The 19,535-nt window shown below is 39.6% G+C and overlaps 1 protein-coding gene across 10 annotated transcripts in view; it reads right to left on the bottom strand.

Moving 5' to 3' along the window:
• ERBIN (erbb2 interacting protein) overlaps window positions 1-19,535 on the bottom strand; it is a 133,376-nt gene that overhangs the window by 79,432 nt on the left and 34,409 nt on the right. For all 10 annotated transcript variants that reach the window (XM_055421959.2, XM_055421960.2, XM_055421963.2 and 7 more), the window contains exon 2: window positions 2,494-2,541. The gene's annotated coding sequence lies outside the window, so the exon portion shown is untranslated. The remainder of the gene's footprint in view (window positions 1-2,493; window positions 2,542-19,535) is intronic.

Genomic DNA, 19,535 nt, shown 5'->3' with positions numbered 1-19,535 from the left:
GGGTTTACAGAGACAAACAACTGATGGGAGTTCAGGACAAAATACGGTACTCAGGGAATACTTAGTATTTTAAACTAAAGGAATCTGAGAAAATAGCAGAAGCAGGAAGGTCATTCTGATCTCTGTGCCTTTCCCCCTGAAACAGGTCATAAAAATGTTTCTGTGAAAGGTGTCCTCTTTATACTTGAAGGTATCTCGAAAGACGAAGGGAGAGAAATTCTAATGAATGGGACCTGCTAAATCTCCCCATTTACTACATTTACTCTTGACCTACTGCATTTCTACACAACAGTCCACTTCATCAAACACCACAAAAAAATACTCATTTAACTGTTTCTTTGGGTCTTCCTTTCCTTACAAAGGCTCCCTGGGTCCTTTAAAACTTACAGTAAACAAATGTATACACTTTTCTACTGTTAATCTGTCTCTGTCAGTTAAATTTTCAGATCCAGCCAGGAACCCTAACTGGGGGAAGGGAAAATTTTTCCTCCCTTACACTAATAATGTCAAACATCAAATGTTTCTATCTAAAATGTCTGTGTCATGGGGATGTAATGTACAGCATAGTGACTACAGCTAATAATATTGTATTGCATGTTTGAAAGTTGCTGAGAGTAGACTGAAAGCTCTCGTTACACACACACACACACACATACACACAAATTGCTTCTATGTATGGTGATGGATGGTTGCTAGACATACTGTAAGGATCATTTTGCAACATATACAAATACTAATCATTATGTCATATACTTGAAACTAATATAATGTTATATATAAACTGCTGCAGCTGCTGCTAAGTCACTTCAGTCGTGTCTGACTCTGTGAGACCCCACAGACAGAAGCCCACCAGGCTCCCCCATCCCTGGGATTCTCCAGGCAAGAACACTGGAGTGGGTTGCCATTTCCTTCTCCAATGAAAAGTGAAAGTGAAGTCGCTCAGTCGTGTCCAACTCTCAGTGACCCCACGGACTGCAGCCTACCAGGCTCCTCCACCCATGGGATTTTCCAGGCAAGAGTACTGGAGTGGGTTGCCATTGCCTTCTTCGATATATAAACTATACCTCAGTTAAAAAACAAAAAATTACCTTGTCAATAAAGTTTACTGAATATGCTTACCTTATGTTTATATGAAGGTGCATTTTACTCAGAATAAGCAGTTTTATTGATCTAATAAGAATTTAATCACTAAAGGGGAATTTAGCTTATACTTGTATGTTTAATGAGATAATGAAAAAAAGATTCTAAAAATGAATATACACTTTCTTTTTCAACTGATAATCACTTAGGGGGACACTTAAGAAAAATAGGAAAAAACTATCTGCTTTGTCCAATATGGTAGAGTGGAATTTTAATGTGAAAATTCAAGTTAAATCAAACAAAATTTTAAATTTAGTTTCTCAGTCACACTGACTATATTGTAAACACTCAATACTCACAGGTGGCTAATGGATACCATACTGAGTAAGAAAAGATAAAGAACATTTCTATTACTGCAGAGACAGCACTAACATAATACTTCAAACTATTACTCTGGTTCATATTATAACTACTGCATGCTTATATTTATATATGATAGTATTCAATAATTTGCAAAATATTGCCTAAAAAGGTACATTTACCAGAAATCATAATGGATTTGAAAGCATAACTCCCAGCTGAGAATAATGGACATGACACACTATTACCAAATACAATGATGTAACAGTGTGGGGATTTCCCTGGTGGTCCAGTGCTTAAGACTCCACACTCCTAATAAAGAGAGCATGGGTTCAATCCGTGGTCTGGAAATTAAGATCTCATGTGCTACAGAGAGTGGTCAGAAAAAAAGAAGAGTATATTTACTTTAGTATATTATTTAAATCATATGTGCAGGGCACTTGAGGCAGAAGGCAATTTACAGGGCAGAATAATTGCTAATGGAGGTAAAATGACCTCTAAGATGTTTCTGTAGTCCTAATCATACTGCAGAACTTCTCAGAAAAAAATGTGAATTCAGAAAAAAAATTAGATACTTATCTATCTCAAACGAAAACTTTCAGAATTTAAAAAAAAAACCAAAACAGAACTTCCAGTGGAGAGGCAGTGAAAAGAGCAATTGAGACCTCAGAATAAATTCAGTGGTCCTTGAACAAATACAATTTAGCAGACTAAAACTGCTGATTGATAAGAAAGGAGGGGGACCTTAATTATTGAGGTCAGAGGAGGAAAGCAGCACATAAGAGAGGAATGAGTAACCAAATCCAGACAGATCCTCCCTTACACAATACTGCAAGGAAGTAAACCAAAGGGAGAAAGACCGACCTGACCTGAACAGGAAGTGATCCACCCGGGGACTGTTCATTAAACTTTTAGTGTTGTGATTTAAGAGCCACTTTATAAAACAGGCTTAAAACAGCAGATACAAAAACAGTGGAAGAAGAGGTGCCAACCAAATAAAAGGTATAATAATGATGCAAACACTTTCTAACAAAAGAAATTAAAACTACTTACCACTGGGTTGAATTTATCTCCCTGATGTTTCTTAATTGAGCCAACATTCTATGAAAACCAAAAAAAGAAACAAAATTAACAATAAAAATAATCTTTATGACTTTAAGGAACAGCTCTACCAATTTCTTACTTATCTCAAAATCTAAATTAAAATTCTCTATAATTCAGTCACAAAAACTCACACACAAAATCGCTAATTTCTCAATAGTCACTGGATTTATTGTTCATAATAAACTTGTAGACTATTGAGAGCCCTCACCTACATTAAGTAACAGATACCAGTCTATCTACCATTAAAATCCCATTTATTTGAGCTTACTGAGAAATAATAAAAGTTTTCCCAAGCAAATAAACTCTAATCACCAATTATATTTAAATTTAGTAGTTTTTGATGGTTCTTTGTGGCAAACACTGTTAACTGATTATCAGTCTTTTCCCTCTTTTCAGAAGTTTCTTTTATTCAAGGTGGTAATGGACCTAGCTAAATACCCACTTTTACCTTTCCAAGAAGGGTGGACAAGTGACAGATGACATAGTTAAGCTCAATGACACATACTTAGAAGTCTACTTTGGGGGTAGAATCGTAGTGGATTCTGGAAAAACATCTGTTTCCTTATCTACGGACGGGTGTGAACATGACGACTATGAATCAACAAGCATGAGGATTAAAAGCCTACCAATAAGGCTGATAAAATAGAAACACAAAGCAAGCTGGGGTTTCTTTCTTTTTTTTTTTTTTTTAAGCTGGGGTTTCTTAACAGCACTGATGAGTAGCTGAGCCAATGCTAACCACAGAAATATCTGGATTTCTTGATGTATAAGAAAACGAAATCCTCTATTTGCTTAAACCACTGCTAGGTTTCTGTACATGAAACCAACACATTTCAAAACCCACATCCAAGTGGCAGCAGCTGTGCGGGCGCAGGAGGGCCAAGAGGAGCTACTGCATGTTCAAGGTCAGGAGGGCGGCCGTGAGGAGATAGCCCTCGTCAAAGGTAAGGAGCAGCGGCTGCGCTTTGCTGGAGTAGCTGGGAAGAGATACCCCACGACCAAGGTAAGAGAAACCCAAATAAGATGGTAGGTATTGCGAGGGGGCATCAGAGGGCAGACACACTGAAATCATAATCACAGAAAACTAGTCGATCTGATCACACGGACCACAGCCTTGTCTAACTCATTGAAACTAAGCCATGCCGTGTGGGGCCACCCAAGACAGGCGGGTCACAGTGGAGAGGTCTGATAGAATGTGGTCCACTGGAGAAGGGAATGGCAAACCACTTCAGTATACTTGCCTTGAGAACCCATGAGCAGTATCAAAAGGAAAAATAATAGGATACTGAATGAGGAATTCCCCAGGTCGGTAGGTGCCCAGTATGCTACTGGAGATCAGTGGAGAAATAACTTCAGAAAGAATGAAGGAATGGAGCCAAAGCAAAAACAGTACCCAGTTGTGGATGTGACTGGTGATAGAAGCAAGGTCCAAAGAGCAATATTGCATAGGAACCTGGAATGTTAGGTCCATGAATCAATCAAGGCAAATTGGAAGTGGTCAAACAGGAGATGGCAAGAGTGAACGTCGACATTCTAGGAATCAGTGAACTAAAATGGACTGGAATGGGTGAATTTAACTCACATGACCATTATATCTACTGCTGTGGGCAGGAATCCCTTAGAAGAAATGGAGTAGCCATCATGGTCAGCAAGAGTCCAAAATGCAGTACTTGGATGCAATCTCAAAAACAACAGAATGATCTCTGTTCGTTTCCAAGGCAAACCATTCATTACAGGAATCCAAGTCTATGCCCCAACCAGTAATGCTGAAGAAGCCAAATTTGGACGATTCTATGAAGACCTACAAGACCTTTGAGAACTAACACCCAAAAAGGATGTCCTTTTCATTCTAGGGGACTGGAATGCTGAAGTAGGAAGTCAAGAAACACCTGGAGTAACAGGCAAATTTGGCCTTGGAGCACAGAATGAAGCAGGGCAAAGGCTAATAGAGTTTTGCCAAGAGAACACACTGGTCATAGCAAACACCCTCTTCCAACAACACAAGAGAAGACTCTACACATGGACATCACCAGATGGTCAACACCAAAATCAGATTGATTATATTCTTTGCAGCCAAAGATGGAGAAGCTCTATACAGTAAGCAAAAACAAGACCAGGAGCTGACTGTGGCTCAGATCATGATCTCCTTATTGCCAAATTCAGACTTAAATTGAATAAAGTAGGGAAAACCACTAGACCATTCAGATATGACCTAAATCAAATCCCTTATGATTATACAGTGGAAGTGAAAAATAGATTTAAGGGACTAGATCTGATAGATAGAGGGCCTGATGAACTATGGACGAAAGTTCATGACATTGTACAGGAGACAGGGATCAAGACCATCCCCATGGAAAAGAAATGCAAAAAAGCAAAATGGCTGTCTGAGGAGGCCTTACAAATAGCTGTGAGAAGAAGAGAAACAAAAAGCAAAGGAGAAAAGGAAAGATAAAAGCATCTGAATGCAGAGTTCCAAAGAATAGCAAGGAGAGATAAGAAAGCCTTCCTCAGCGATCAATGCAAAGAAATAGAGGAAAACAACAGAATAGAAAAATTAGAGATACCAAGGGAACATTTCATGCAAAGATGGGCTCGATAAAGGACAGAAATGGTATGGATCTAACAGAAGCAGAAGATATTAAGAAGAGGTGGCAAGAATACACAGAAGAACTGTACAAAAAAGATCTTCACGACCAAGATAATCACAGTGGTGTGATATTCACCTAGAGCCAGACATCTTGGAATGTGAAGTCACGTGGGCCTTAGAAAGCATCACTACGAACAAAGCTAGTGGAGGTGATGGTCCAGTGGAGCTATTTCAAATCCTGAAAGATGATGCTGTGAAAGTGCTACACTCAATATGCTAGCAAATTTCGAAAACCCAGCAGTGGCCACAGGACTGGAAAAGGTCAGTTTTCATTCCACTCCTAAAGAAAGGCAATGCCAAAGAATGCTCAAACTATCGTACAATTGCACTTATCTCACACGCTAGTAAAGTCATGCTCAAAATTCTCCAAGCCAGGCTTCAGCAATACGTGAACTGTGAACTTCCAGATGTTCAAGCTGGTTTTCGAAAAGGCAGAGGAACCAGAGATCAAATTGCCAACATATGCTGGATCATGGAAAACACAAGAGTTCCAGAAAAACATATATTTCTGCTTTATTGACTATGCCAAAACCTTTGACTGTGTGGATCACAATAAATTGTGGAAAATTCTGAAAGAGATGGAATACCAGACCACCTGACTTGCCTCTTGAGAAACCTGTATGCAGGTCAGGAAGCAACAGTTAGAATTGGACATGGAACAACAGACTGGTTCCAAATAGGAAAAGGAGTACGTCAAGGCTGTATATTGTCACCCTGCTTATTTAACTTCTATGCAGAGTACATCATGAGGAACGCTGGGCTGGAAGAAGCACAAGCTGGAATCAAAATTGCCGGGAGAAATATCAAGAACCTCAGATATGCAGATGACACCACCCTTATGGCAGAAAGTGAAGAGGAACTCAAAAGCCTCTTGATAAAAGTGAAAGAGGACAGTGAAAATGTTGGCTTGAAGCTCAACATTCAGAAAACTAAGATCATGGCATCTGGTCCCATCACTTCATGGGAAATAGATGGGGAAACAGTGGAAACAGTGTCAGACTTTATTTTTGGGGGCTCCAACATCACTGTGGATGCTGACTGCAGCCATGAAATTAAAAGACGCTTACTCCTTGGAAGGAAAGTTATGACCAACCTAGATAGCATATTAAAAAGCAGAGACATTACTTTGCCAACAAAGGTCCATCTAGTTAAGGCTATGGTTTTTCCCGTGGTCATGTATGGATGTGAGAGTTGGACTTTGAAGAAAGTTGTTCGCCAAAGAATTGATGCTTTAGAACTGTGGTGCTGGAGAAGACTCTTGAGAGTCCCTTGGACTGCAAGGAGATCCAACCAGTCCATTCTAAAGGAGATCAGTCCTGGGTGTTCATTGGAAGGACTGATGCTGAAGCTGAAACTCCAATACTTTGGCCACCTCATGCGAAGAGCTGACTCACTGGAAAAGACTCTGATGCTTGGAGGGATTGGGGGCGGGAGGAGAAGGGGACGACAGAGAATGAGATGGCTGGATGGCATCACCGACTCGATGGACGTGAGTTTGAGTGAACTCCAGGAGTTGGTGATGGACAGGGAGGCCTGGCGTGCTGTGATTCATGGGGTTGCAAAGAGTCGGACACGACTGAGCGACTGAACTGAACCCCAAAAGAGCAGCATTAATTAAAAGTACATACATCATGAATCATCTTTTTCTTAAAAGCTCAGTGATATTAATAAATACGTGTTTCAGAATTTTAAAGGGTCACTCTAAATATATTAGACTATTTGTCTTTATAAAAAATTGTTTAGGACTGCTGAGTTAACTTTCTCCATAAATTCTACACATAGCACATACCACAAAAAATACCTTCGTGCATATCAAGCAGAGATGGCCACTTATTTTGTCACTCAACATACTCCCACACACACGGTAGTCTGATAACATGGAACTGATGATGAACTGAGATGAAATATGGCTACAGAAGGAGGTTAGAGAGAAGAAAAGTTTGTGTTTCGAGACTTTAGTTTGAAATACCTGAAAGCTGTCCTAGTGGGATCCTATGTAGACAGCTATATGAGTATTCAGAGATGTGGAAAGAAATCCAAACTGAGACTATAAATTAGGAAGTTATCTCTTTAGAGATATTTAAAGTTCTTGGTGGTCCAATGGTTAAGAATCTGCCTCCAATGCAGGGGACACGGATTCAATCCCTGGTCAGGGAACTAAGATCCCACATGCCACTGAGCAACTAAGCCCACACGCTCTGGAGCCCACAGACCCTGAGCGCCACAACTAAGAGCTGACACAGCCACATAAATAAGTATTAAAAAATAAATAAAGTGATGAAATTACATGAAAGAATCAAGGGCATCAATGTGGATAGAAGAGTACGGGTTCAAAAAGAAAGGAATGAAGGAGAAAACAAATTGTGGTTGAGCCCTGAGATATTATAAAAATAGAGGTCATAAAGAAGATAAGAGAGCCAGCAAAGGACACTGAAGAGAAGCAGTGAGCCAGAGAAAGCACCCCGCATTCACCCAAACTATGATATTCTAAAAGCTAAATGGAAAAAATTATTTCAAGCAGGAAGTTATCAACTATGTGAATAAGAACTTTAACTGCCACTGTTTAATAAGGTAAAGGTCACTGATTATCTTACTGAGGGGTAACAGAGACAAAACGCTGTTTGTAGGGGATTCAAGAAATGGGAGAAGGATAACATCATAGCAAATATAGACAACCCGGGTAGTTCAGTTATAAAGGACACTGGAAAAATACAGGAGGAGTGGGAATAGGTGGTGAGTCAAGACTCACAATAGTGGATAAGAATCTGCCTGCGATGCAGGAGACCAGTGTTCAATCTCTGGGTTGGGAAGATCCTCTGGAGAAGGGCATGGCAATCCACTCCAGTATTCCTGCCTGGAGAATTCCATGGACAGAGAAGCCTGGTGGGCTATACAATTCGTGGGGTTGCAAAGAGTCGTACATGAATAATCTAGTAAGAGAAAGATACATTTTTATAAACAGACTTGGAAAACCATTCATAGACCATCCCAACAAAGTTTCCAGCCAGTTAAAAGAAAAAAGTTGCTCATGGACCAAAAAGAAACCTTGGGTGCCATGGTACAGTTTAGGGTTATTTTTCAAAACTACAGATTACTGTAACTTCTCCCTTAGAGATTCTGATTTTGAAGATTAGTTGTAACTCAAGATTCTTTATCATAAAGAAAATGCTGATGTGATTTTTTCCCCTAACAGTTTCAACAATAACCCACAGTCATCTATACTCAAACTTCCACATTTTCCCCTTCCCATTCTTTGTTGACAAACTCTCATTTGGGAAATATTTGTAACTAAAACGTGAAATCACTATAAAAGTTTTAAAAAATATAGTATGTATACTTTCCTATGGATCTGAAGAGATCACACGTTATACTTGGCTAGATTTAAGAGAAATCTTATGTTGGAATGATCTTTTTAAATAAAGAGTTCAGAAGTTAAAATGCACAACAAAGGCTCCTCAGGCATGCCCATAGCTATTAAATGGTATTTAGTTGTTCTGAAAGATTTTAGTTTAATCATGGCTATCATATTTACTAACCTGTGCTTAGTTCTGAGGAACTTCATGGACATTATTAACCCATGACCTGTAAGTACATGCTAATAAACAATGAAAATTAGTTATATGTAAAAGAATAAGAATAAAAAGGTAAGAAACTTACGTAATGAAAAAAAAAACTGTAAAGGAGCACTTGATCCTGAAGGATGAAAACAACCGTATGTATAAAATGCACTATACCTTACAACACACACAGCAAGAGATGAGGAAAGAAGGCTGGTAAAACAGCTACATGTCACACTCTCAAGGTCAGCACGGCTGTCTGACCCCTGCTAGCCTAATTCTAATTCAATAGAAAGTGTCGTCAATGCCAGCAACATTAACCAAACAAACTTTTATATCAAACCATGGTTAGTATATACATGTTAAAAAAAATCTTAATGTGGAAAAAAGCAGTTGACATACATATTGAAGCTATAAGGAGTTCCCACATTTGCAAAAAATTCCACTTTTATATTTTTACATAATTTACATAATAAAATAGACCTTTAGAGTATGGTTTGGCAAATGCATACATCCATAAAACCAACAGCAATCAAGATATAAAATCTTTCCTTCATCCAAGAAAACTCCCATGTGCCACTTTCCAGTCAATACCCTCCCTAAGACAACCTGTCCTAGACAAGAGTGCTATAACATCTGTGTTCTTATCAGAATGTTGGCTTCAGTTCTGGCAGGTAAATAAAGGGGAGTGAAATTGTTAGATGATAGTTCATAAGGAAAGCTAAGCGCTAAAGAATTGATGCTTTTGAACTGTGGTGTTGGAGAAGACTCTTGGGAATCCCTTGGACTGCAAGATCAAACCAGTCAATCCTAACGGAAATCAACCCTGAATACTCATTGGAAGGACTGACGCTGAAGCTGAAGTTCCAATACTTTGGCCACCTGATGCGAAAAACTGACTCTGGAAAAGACACTGATGCTGGGAAAGACTGAAGGCAGGAGGAGTAGGGGACGGCAGAGGATGAGATGGTTGGATGGCATCACCAACTTGACGGACATGAGTTTGAGCAAGCTCCAGGAGTTGGTGATGGACAGGGAAGCCTAGAGTGCTGCAGTCCATGGGGTCGTAAAGAGTGGGACACAAATGAGTGACTGAACTGAGTCTATAAGCATGTTTAATTTTATTCTTAAAAAATAATCAAATCATTTTACAAAGTAGTTTTATCACTTAACACTCCCAGAGTTCCAATTAAATCCTCACGAACACTTGATATTCTCAGTCTTTCTTAATTTTAACCTATGTAGTAGGTACAGACCAGTATCTCACTGTATTTTTGTTTTGCAGTTCTCTAATTACAAAATGGCATAGCAGAGCCTTATCTGTATTTGGACCTTAGTTAGATGATAAAGATATTGGACTCAAGTCTGACATGACATTCTAGTGAGAAGAGTGATAAGATTTGGTATACGGGAAGAATGCATATTATTGTGCAAGAAGATACACTATATAAGAAAATAATTCTCCATGAGCATCTCCCATTTCTGCATAGCTTGGGTTCTCTGAGCAATGTCAATTACAGCCAATTTAAGATGTTTATATAAGGATACATTCCAGATAATAACACTGAGCAACACTGAGGCAGTTCAGTGTCTTCTCTCCAGAGATCACTGTTCATTGTTTAGTTGCTAAATCATGTCCAACCCTTTGTGACCCCATGGACTGCAGCACACCTTCCCTGTCCTTCACGATCTCCTGGAGTTTGCCCAAATTCATATCCATTGAGTTGGTGATGCTATCTAATCATCTCCTCCTCTGCTGCCAGAGAAGATCTGTTTAAATTCCAGAGTACAGAGAAGGTTCTCTCTCACTCTCCTGAGGAGGCGACAGGTCATGAGTGGTCTGAGGTGTGCTCAGGTTTCCCAATTCAGGGTTCCCTTTCTTCAGTGCAGACTCTTACCTGTGCAGGTCCCATCTGACCCTCACTGTGAAGCCCGAGAAGATTCAGGCTCAAGTGACCAGCACGAGTACCGCCCTGGTGGCTACTTGCTTTCCAGGGAGTAAGAAACCCTTTCTCTCTGGTTTGTGTTCTCTGGCCGGTTAACACAGTAGCTTGTAAGTAGGGTAAAATCCCAGACCCTTGACCTGAGATTTAACCACTGTGAATTAAGAAACATGGACACAATGTCTTTCACCACCAAGATTAAGAGATCCAGAGTATATTTCCCCACTCCTTGAAACTGGGCTGACTGGAGGAGGAAATGGCAACCCACTCCAGTATTCCTGCCTGGGAAATCCCATGGACAGAGGAGCCTGGCAGGCTACAGCCCCATGGGGTCACAAGAGAGTTAGAAATGACTTGGTGACAAAACAACAACAATGACTTGCTTATACCAACTCAGTGTGGCAGAAGTTAAGCAAATAACAGCGCCTCTGCCTCAAGAAGATTTACTACTACTGCTTTTACCTTCTTTGAATGCAGCCCTTAGGACGTGATGCCATAAAGAAGCCAGGGATAAAAGACCATATGCTGATTCACAAGTTCAAGAGTTATATAAATTGCTCTAAACTTAAGTTTACCAATTATACTGATTTGTTTTCAAAGAGAAAATTTTACAATTTGTTCATTTACATGGGACATTTTCCATTTCGCTCATTTCAGTTTTCTTTATATTTTCTGCCTTTTTATGTGTTTCCAATTTGTCTTTTTCTCTTAGGCTAAAACTTATTATGTAGTTGATTCAAATACTTTCTTCTTCAAGATTTAAAGCTATAATTTCTGAAGTTCACTTCATAAATTTTGATATGTTGTCTTTCCATTTGTTTATAATGTTCATTTTCCATTTGATTCTTTTAACCAAGAGTTATTCAGAATCACCTTAATCATAAAATATTCAGACTGGGAATTCTCTGACAGTTCAGTGGTTAGGACTCTGTGCTTCCACTGTCAAGTGCCTGGGGTTCAATCCTTGGTCGGGAAACTAAGATCCCGCAAGCTTCATTGTATGGCTAAAAACAACAAAAAACACTACCATTCAGGGATCTCCTAATTCCATCACTTCACGGCAAATAGATGGGGAAACAATGAGAGACAATTTTGGGGGGCTCCAAAATCACCGTAGATGGTGACTGCAGCCATGAAATTAAAAGACTCTTGCTCCTTGGAAGAAAAGCTATGACCAACCTAGACAGAATATTAAAAAGCAGAAATATTGGTTTACCAACAAAGGTCTGTCAAGTCAAAGCTATAGTTTTTCCAGAAGTCATGTATGGATGTGAAAGCTGGACTATAAAGAAAAAGAAAGCTGAGCACCAAAAAATTGATGCTTTTGAACTGTGGTGTTGGAGAAGACTCTTGAGAGTCCCTTGGAAAACAAGGAGATCAAACCAGTCAATCCTAAAGGAAATCAGTCCCGAGTATTCATTGGAAGGACTGATGCTGAAGCTGAAAACTCCCAATACTTTGGCCACCTGATGAACTGACTCCTTGGAAAAGACCCTGAAAGAAAGACTGAAGCCGTGAGGAGAAGGGGACGACAGAGGATGAGATGGCTGGATGGCATCACCGACTCGATGGACATGAGTTTGAGCGAGCTCCGGGAGTTGGTGATGGACAGGGAGGCCTGGAATACTGCAGTCCATGGGGTCACAAAGAGTCAGACACAACTGAGCGACTGAATTCTCATTTATACTGATTTCTGACTTAATTTCACTGTTCAGTTCAGTTCAATTCAGTCGTTCAGTCGCTCAGTCGTGTCCGACTCTTTGCGACCCCATGAATCACAGCATGCCAGGCCTCCCTGTCCATCACCAACCAACTCCCAGAGTTCACTCAAACTCATGTCCATCGAGTCGGTGATGCCATCCAGCCATCTCATTCTCTGTCGTCCCCATCTCCTCCCACCCCAATCCCTCCTAGCACCAGACTCGTTTCCAGTGAGTCAACTCGCCACATGAGGTGGCCAAAGTATTGGAGTTTCAGCTTTAGCATCAGTCCTTCCAATGAACACCCAGGACTGATCTCCTTTAGAATGGACTGGTTGGATCTCCTTGCAGTCCAAGGGACTCTCAAGAGTCTTCTCCAGCACCACAGTACAAAAGCATCAATTTTTCGGTGATCAGCTTTCTTCACAGTCCAGCTCTCACATCCATACATGACCACTGGAAAAACCATAGCCTTGACTAGACGGACCTTGGTTGGCAAAGTAATGTCTCTGCTTTTTAATATGCTATCTAGGTCGGTCATAACTTTCCTCCCAAGGAGTAAGCGTCTTTTAATTTCATGGCTGCAATCAGCATCTGCAGTGATTCTGGAGACCAAAAAAATAAAGTCTGACACTGTTTCCACTGTTTCCCCATCTATTTCCCATGAAGTGATGGGACCAGATGCCATGATCTTCGTTTTCTGAATGCTGAGCTTCAAGCCAAACTTGTCACTCTCCTCTTTCACTTTCATCAAGAGGCTTTTGAGTTCCTCTTCACTTTCTGCCATAAGGGTGGTGTCATCTGCATATCTGAGGTTATTGATATTTCTCCTGGCAATCTTGATTCCAGCTTGTGCTTCTTCCAGCCCAGCGTTCCTCATGATGTACTCTGCATAGAAGTTAAATAAGCAGGGTGACAGTACACAACCTTGACGTACTCCTTTTCCTATTTGGAACCAGTCTGTTGTTCCGTGTCCAGTTCCAACTGTTGCTTCCTGACCTGCATACACGTTTCTCAAGAGGCAGGTCAGGTGGTCTGGGATTCCCATCTCTTTCAGAATGTTCCACAGTTTATTGTGATCCACACAGTCAAAGGCTTTGGCATAGTCAATGAAGCAGAAATAGATGTTTTTCTGGAACTCTCTTGCTTTCTCCATGATCCAGCGGATGTTGGCAGTTTGATCTCTGGTGCCTCTGCCTTTTCTAAAACCTGCTTGAACATCTGGAAGTTCACGGTTCACATATTGCTGAAGCCTGGCTTGGAGAAATTTGAGCATGACTTTACTAGCGTGTGAGATGAGTGCATCTGTGTGGTAGTTTGAGCATTCTTTGGCATTCCCTTTCTTTGGGATGGTGATGGAATTCCAATGAGCTATTTCAAATCCTGAAAGATAATGCTGTGAAAGTGCTGCAGTCAATATGCCAGCAAATTTGGAAAACTCAGCAGTGGCCACAGGACTGGAAAAGGTCAGTCTTCATTCCAATTTCACTGTAGTCAAAAAAATTATTATAATTTCAAGTCTTCCACAGTATGTTGAAGTTTTGACATCCTCACATGAGATCTAAATTGGTGTTTCATGTATATTCAAATGTCACATTCTGGAACTGTTGGGCTTAGTATTCAAAAAACAGGTGAAAATGATTCACAGTGGTATTCAAATCTTCCATACCCTTCCTAATTTATGGTATTCTTTTTCTGCTAATTACTGAAAAGTACTGAAATCTCTAAGTATAAATGTCTATTTCTCCTCTTATTTCTATCAAATTTTATTTCATATATTCTGAATATCTTATAAATATACATTTAGGGTTCTTATATTGTCCTGATAAATGGATCCTTTTATCATTATAAAATGACCTTTTACTCTACTAATAATCCTTGTTTTGAAGTATATTTTGCTAAAGCAACTTTCTTTTGATAAGTGTTAGTATACCTTTTTCCACTATTGCTTTTAATCAAATTTGTCTTTAAATTGCCCATGTGTAGAAAGCACATAGTTGGTTCTTGCTATTTTATCCAACCTGACAATTTCCATGTTTTGATGCTTGGCTTAGACCATTTGTATTTAACATAATTCTTTGTATAAGTTAAGTTTATTGCATTACTATTTATTTTTAACTTGTTCATTGTTCCTGTTTTCCTGCCTCCAAATAGTTATTTTCCTATATAATCTCACTGTGCGGACTTTTAAGTCATACACACACAACACATGTATTTTGGCTGCTCTAGGAATGTACAGCACATATTCTTAATTCATCATAGTCCACCTTCAAATAATATTATACTATTCTAATTACATATGTAATTTTAAATAACAAATGCAAAAGAGTATAATTTATTTGTTTATACGCTCATATTTCATGCTAAGGTCATAAATTTTACTTCTATATATTATAAAGCCCAGGGCTTCCCAGGTGGTGCAGTGAAGAAAGTGCCTGCCAACACAGGAGACACAGAGTAGGAAATGGCAAGCAACTCTAGTATTGCTGCCTGGAAAGTTTCATGTTAGATAAGTCTGGCAGGCTGCAGTCCATGGGGTCGCAACGAGCTGGAAATACCTGAGTGTGCACGCGTGCACACACACACATCCATGTCATTTACATAAATTTAAAGACCAGAAAACAGACTTCCGTATTTATTCACACATTCACCATTTCTTACAGTCTGTTTCTTATAACAGATTTGCCATCAAGTCCATTTGAGCAGTTTTTTTAAAGATAGTGCATTTTTTAGTTCTAGAATTTGCATTTGGTATTTTTTCAAAGTTTCCATCACTCTCCTGAAATACTCAATCCTTCACATGTTATCCTGCTTTAAAATCAGTCTCCTAACTCATTGACTCCTAACTCTGGGTCATATAAGAAGTCTGTTAACTGTTTTCTCTTCATTATATAATCATATTTTCCTGTTTCTTTTTATGCGTCATAATTTTTCATAGTATTCTAGATCCTTTTTATAAAATGATGGTTGAGAAATGAGTGTAAAACTGTTAAGTTTTATTTCTCAGAGAATCTATGCTCTTCTCTCAGTTAGATGCATGCATGCATGCTCAGTCACTCGATCATGTCAGACTCTTTGCAACCCCATGGACTGCAGCCCACCATGCTCCTCTGCCCATGGAATTTTCCAGGCAAGAATGTGAGAGTGCGTTGTCATTTCCTACTCTTGCATCTCCTATATTGGCAGGCAGATTCTTTACCATTGACCTATACGGGAAACCCCTAGTTAGAATGAGTCACGGATAATTCAGATTTCTAGCAGATTCAATTTGAGCTGAAACTTGCTGCAGCTTTCAGTTCTACAGCTTTCAGACTGCAGCTTCAGTTGCTCAGTCATGTCCGATTCTTTGCAACCCCGTGGATTACAGCACACCAGGCCTCCCTGTCCATCACCAACTCCCAGAGCTTACTCAAAATCATGTCCATTGAGTCAGTGATGCCATCCAACCATCTCATTCCCTTCTCCTCCTGCCTTCAATCAGAGTAAATTTTTCTGTGATCAAGTCAATCCCCAACTTCTTATCCTCAACCACAGTCATATCTTTTTGATCTTGTCAAAAATTGAGATAGGAAGAAATTGGGCTATAGTTATACATATCTTTGGTTTGGTTTACCTTTAAATTCAACTCCAGCAGTGTCCCATAATTCAAGACCCATCAGAATTTGCAGAACTATACATTTCTTTAGGTTTTTCAACCCCTCCTGTACTCCTCTTTATGGCAAAATTCAAGGTAGATAAAATTATCAGGCTTAATGATTTTAACTTTGCTTTGGGGCTTTGTCAGATACCCACCCTTTCCCAAATGCCCACAGTGTCTCTTGAAGATTGGATGATTTATCTTCAGTCCTTCAGTCTTTCCATTTACGGCCTGTCCTGCTTCATCCTATACTGAAACCAGGCTGGGAAACTGCCACACTCTTGACCCACCTATGAGAAGTTCATGTATCTCTGGAAATCAGTTCACCAAGACTTCCTTGATTGCACTGACTTTTTGTTACCTCTAATTTTTTTAAATGCAATTTTTATTCTTTACAGGTTTTTCTTATTCTTACCAGGGGACCAGAAAGTTTTTGTGAACTCCCATATGCTAACTCGCACGCACTTTCATGGGGCCGCAAAGAGTCAGACTGAGAGACTGAACAACAACACGCTAACTAGAAGCAGAAAAGGAGATGTCCAGTGTAGACAAAATAGTTCTGTTTATAGAACAGACACTCCCATGGAAGAGATTCAGTCTGTTTCACCCTTTTGTGAAAGAAATTTGGTAAAGGTAGAAGAAAAATCTTCAAAATTCTCCTCTATCTCAGTTTAGAAGGAATTACAATTTACGAAACAAAAAGAGGGCCTAATTATTCTTACCGAAAGATCTTCATTCCACAATTAGAAATAAGAATACAAATGCAAACATTCCAGACAGAATTGATTTATTTAACTCTGAAAACCTAACATTAGATCATTCTAAAATCAGAGGGAGGAAGTAGAGGGAGGTTTAGTATGGCTCAGAACCAAACTTAGAGAAGGTGAAAACTGTGCCAAAAAAAGAAATAGAGTAAATTTCAACTTTTTATAACACACAGTTGGTTCTTTCAACAACAGGTCAATAAAAGCTGTGCCCAGAGACACTGTGGCTATATGCACCACAAACATATTCACAATGATGTTGCATTTGATGTGATAAGAAATTAAATCTTTGCATTATTTCAAACCTAGAAGTACTTTCTCATATAGCCTTTACCAGATTCTAAACTATTCCCAAACACAATCCTGTGACAGGACTAACTTCCTTGTACGTATTCCCTTATTTCTCTTTACTTCCTGGTATTCATCTCTATGCCAGAGTAAATCCCAATCTTCTTAGATTCTGCTAATGACTTATAACAATTTCTTTTCCTTTGCAAACTCAATACACATGATTTGTAAGCCTTGACAGGTAAAGAACAAGATGGTGAAATAAACCAAAAAGAATGTTAATTCTCTAACATATCCTAAGAATCAACTTATTTTGACCACACACAGCAATATGAGACACTGAGTAGGTGTACTTTCCCTCTCATCTTAAAAAGGATCTCTTCTGAAGATCTCTCTCCAGTTATCAACCCATTTCTCTGCTCTCTTTTACAACAAAACTCCAAACAAGTCGTCTATATACACTCTAACCAATTATTTCATCAACTTTTCTCAAACTCACTCGAATTACACTTTTGTCCCCCACCACTTCAATGAAAACTGTTCTTCCTAGGTCATTAATGGCTTCAGTTCAGTCATTCAGTCATGTCCAACTCTTTGCGACCCCATGAACCACAATAAGCCAGGCCTCCCTGTCCATCACCAACTCCCAGAGTCCACCCAAACCCATGTCCATTGAGTCGGTGATAACATCCAACCATCTCATCCTCAGTCGTCTCCTTCTCCTCCTGCCTTCAATCTTTCCCAGCATCAGGGTCTTTTCCAATGAGTCAGCTCTTCTCATCAGGTGGCCAAAGGATTGGAGTTTCAGCTTCAGCATTAGTCCTTCCAATGAACACCCAGGACTGATCTCCTTTAGGATGGACTGGCTGGATCTCCTTGCAGTCCAAGGGACTCTCAAGAGTCTTCTCCAACACCACAGTTTAAAAGCATCAATTCTTCGGCACCCAGCTTTCTTTATGGTCCAATTCTCACATCCATAAATGTCCCCTCGAAAAACCATAGCCTTGACTAGATGGACCTTTGTTGACAAAGTAATGGCTCTGCTTTTTAATATGCTGTCTAGGTTGGTCATAACTTTCCTTCCAAGGAGTAAGCGTCTTTTAATTTCATGGCTGCAATCACCATCTGCAGTGATTTTGGAGTCGAAAAATAAAGTCAGCCACTGTTTCCCCATCTATTTCCCATGAAGTGAAGGGACCAGATGCCATGATCTTCGTTTTCTGAATGTTGAGCTTTAAGCCAACTTTTGCACTCCTCTCTTTCACTTTCATCAAGAGGCTTTTTAGTTCCTCTTCACTTTCTGCCATAAGGATGGTGTCATCTGCATATCTGAGGTTATTGATATTTCTCCCAGCAATCTTGATTCCAGCTTGTGCTTCCTCCAGCCCAGCGTTTCTCATGATGTACTCTGCACAGAAGTTAAATAAGCAGGGTGACAATATACAGCCTTGACATACTCCTTTTTCCTATTTGGAACCAGTCTGTTGTTTCATGTCCAGTTCTAACTCTTGCTTCCTGACCTGCATACAGGTTTGCATACAGGTTTCTCAAGAGGTAGATCAGGTGGTCTGGTATTCCCATCTGTTTCTGAATTTTCCAGTTTATTGTGATCCACACAGTCAAAGGATTTGGCATAGTCAATAAAGCAGAAATAGATGTTTTTCTGTAGATGTGTTCATTGTTTTCTGTGTGTGTACAATAAACATTAATGGCCTACCTATTGCCAAATCCAACAGACAACACTAAGTTCATCTCTCACTTAACTTAGTAGTGGCATTACTTCCCACTACTTCAGGTATTTTCTTCACTTAGCTTCCAAGACACAACATCCTCTTGATTTTGTTCCTACACCACTGGCCACACCACAGTATCCTTCGGTAATTGCTCAGCTTTATATCAACCTCAACACATTATAGTGATGGAGAATGCAGATATTAGCCCTGTTCTCTATACTCATACTCTTGCTGATGATCCAGTTTCAAATGCTGAAATATTACCAACTCTTTCAATACTAAGCACTCTAACGATACCTGTTTTAGTTTGGGTTCTCTCAAAAACAAAGGCTAAGATAAGGACTTGAATGCAGATAGTCCATCCAAGAAATGACCTAAAGAGCAGTTAAGAGTATGTGATAGGGAGGAAAAGCCAATATAAGAAATGGTATATTATTGAAGTCATCCCTAACCTAAGGACAACTGGGATTCATTCTACTTAAATTCTCTGAGAAGCATATGGGGGTCTCAAAACTCTCTGTCCATAAGATGAGAGGCAAGCTGTTATATATCTGCTACTGTTTCCTACTGGTTAAGCATTGCTTCTATGGGTGTTAACTTTCCCAAACTACTAGCTCTTGCTTGCTTTCTGGTCCAGCTGGCCTCCCACAGCACAGAAATCACTATTGTTCACTTTCACTGAAAAATACAAACAACAAAACTTAACAATGGGCAAAGGATTT

The sequence above is a fragment of the Moschus berezovskii genome, chromosome 18 (assembly GCF_049115385.1).
Source record: "Moschus berezovskii isolate FMDL1 chromosome 18, NW_MosBer_1.0, whole genome shotgun sequence".
NCBI lineage: Eukaryota > Metazoa > Chordata > Mammalia > Artiodactyla > Moschidae > Moschus > Moschus berezovskii.
Note: the sequence above shows the minus strand (reverse complement) of the source record. Positions and strands in the feature narration are given on the sequence as shown.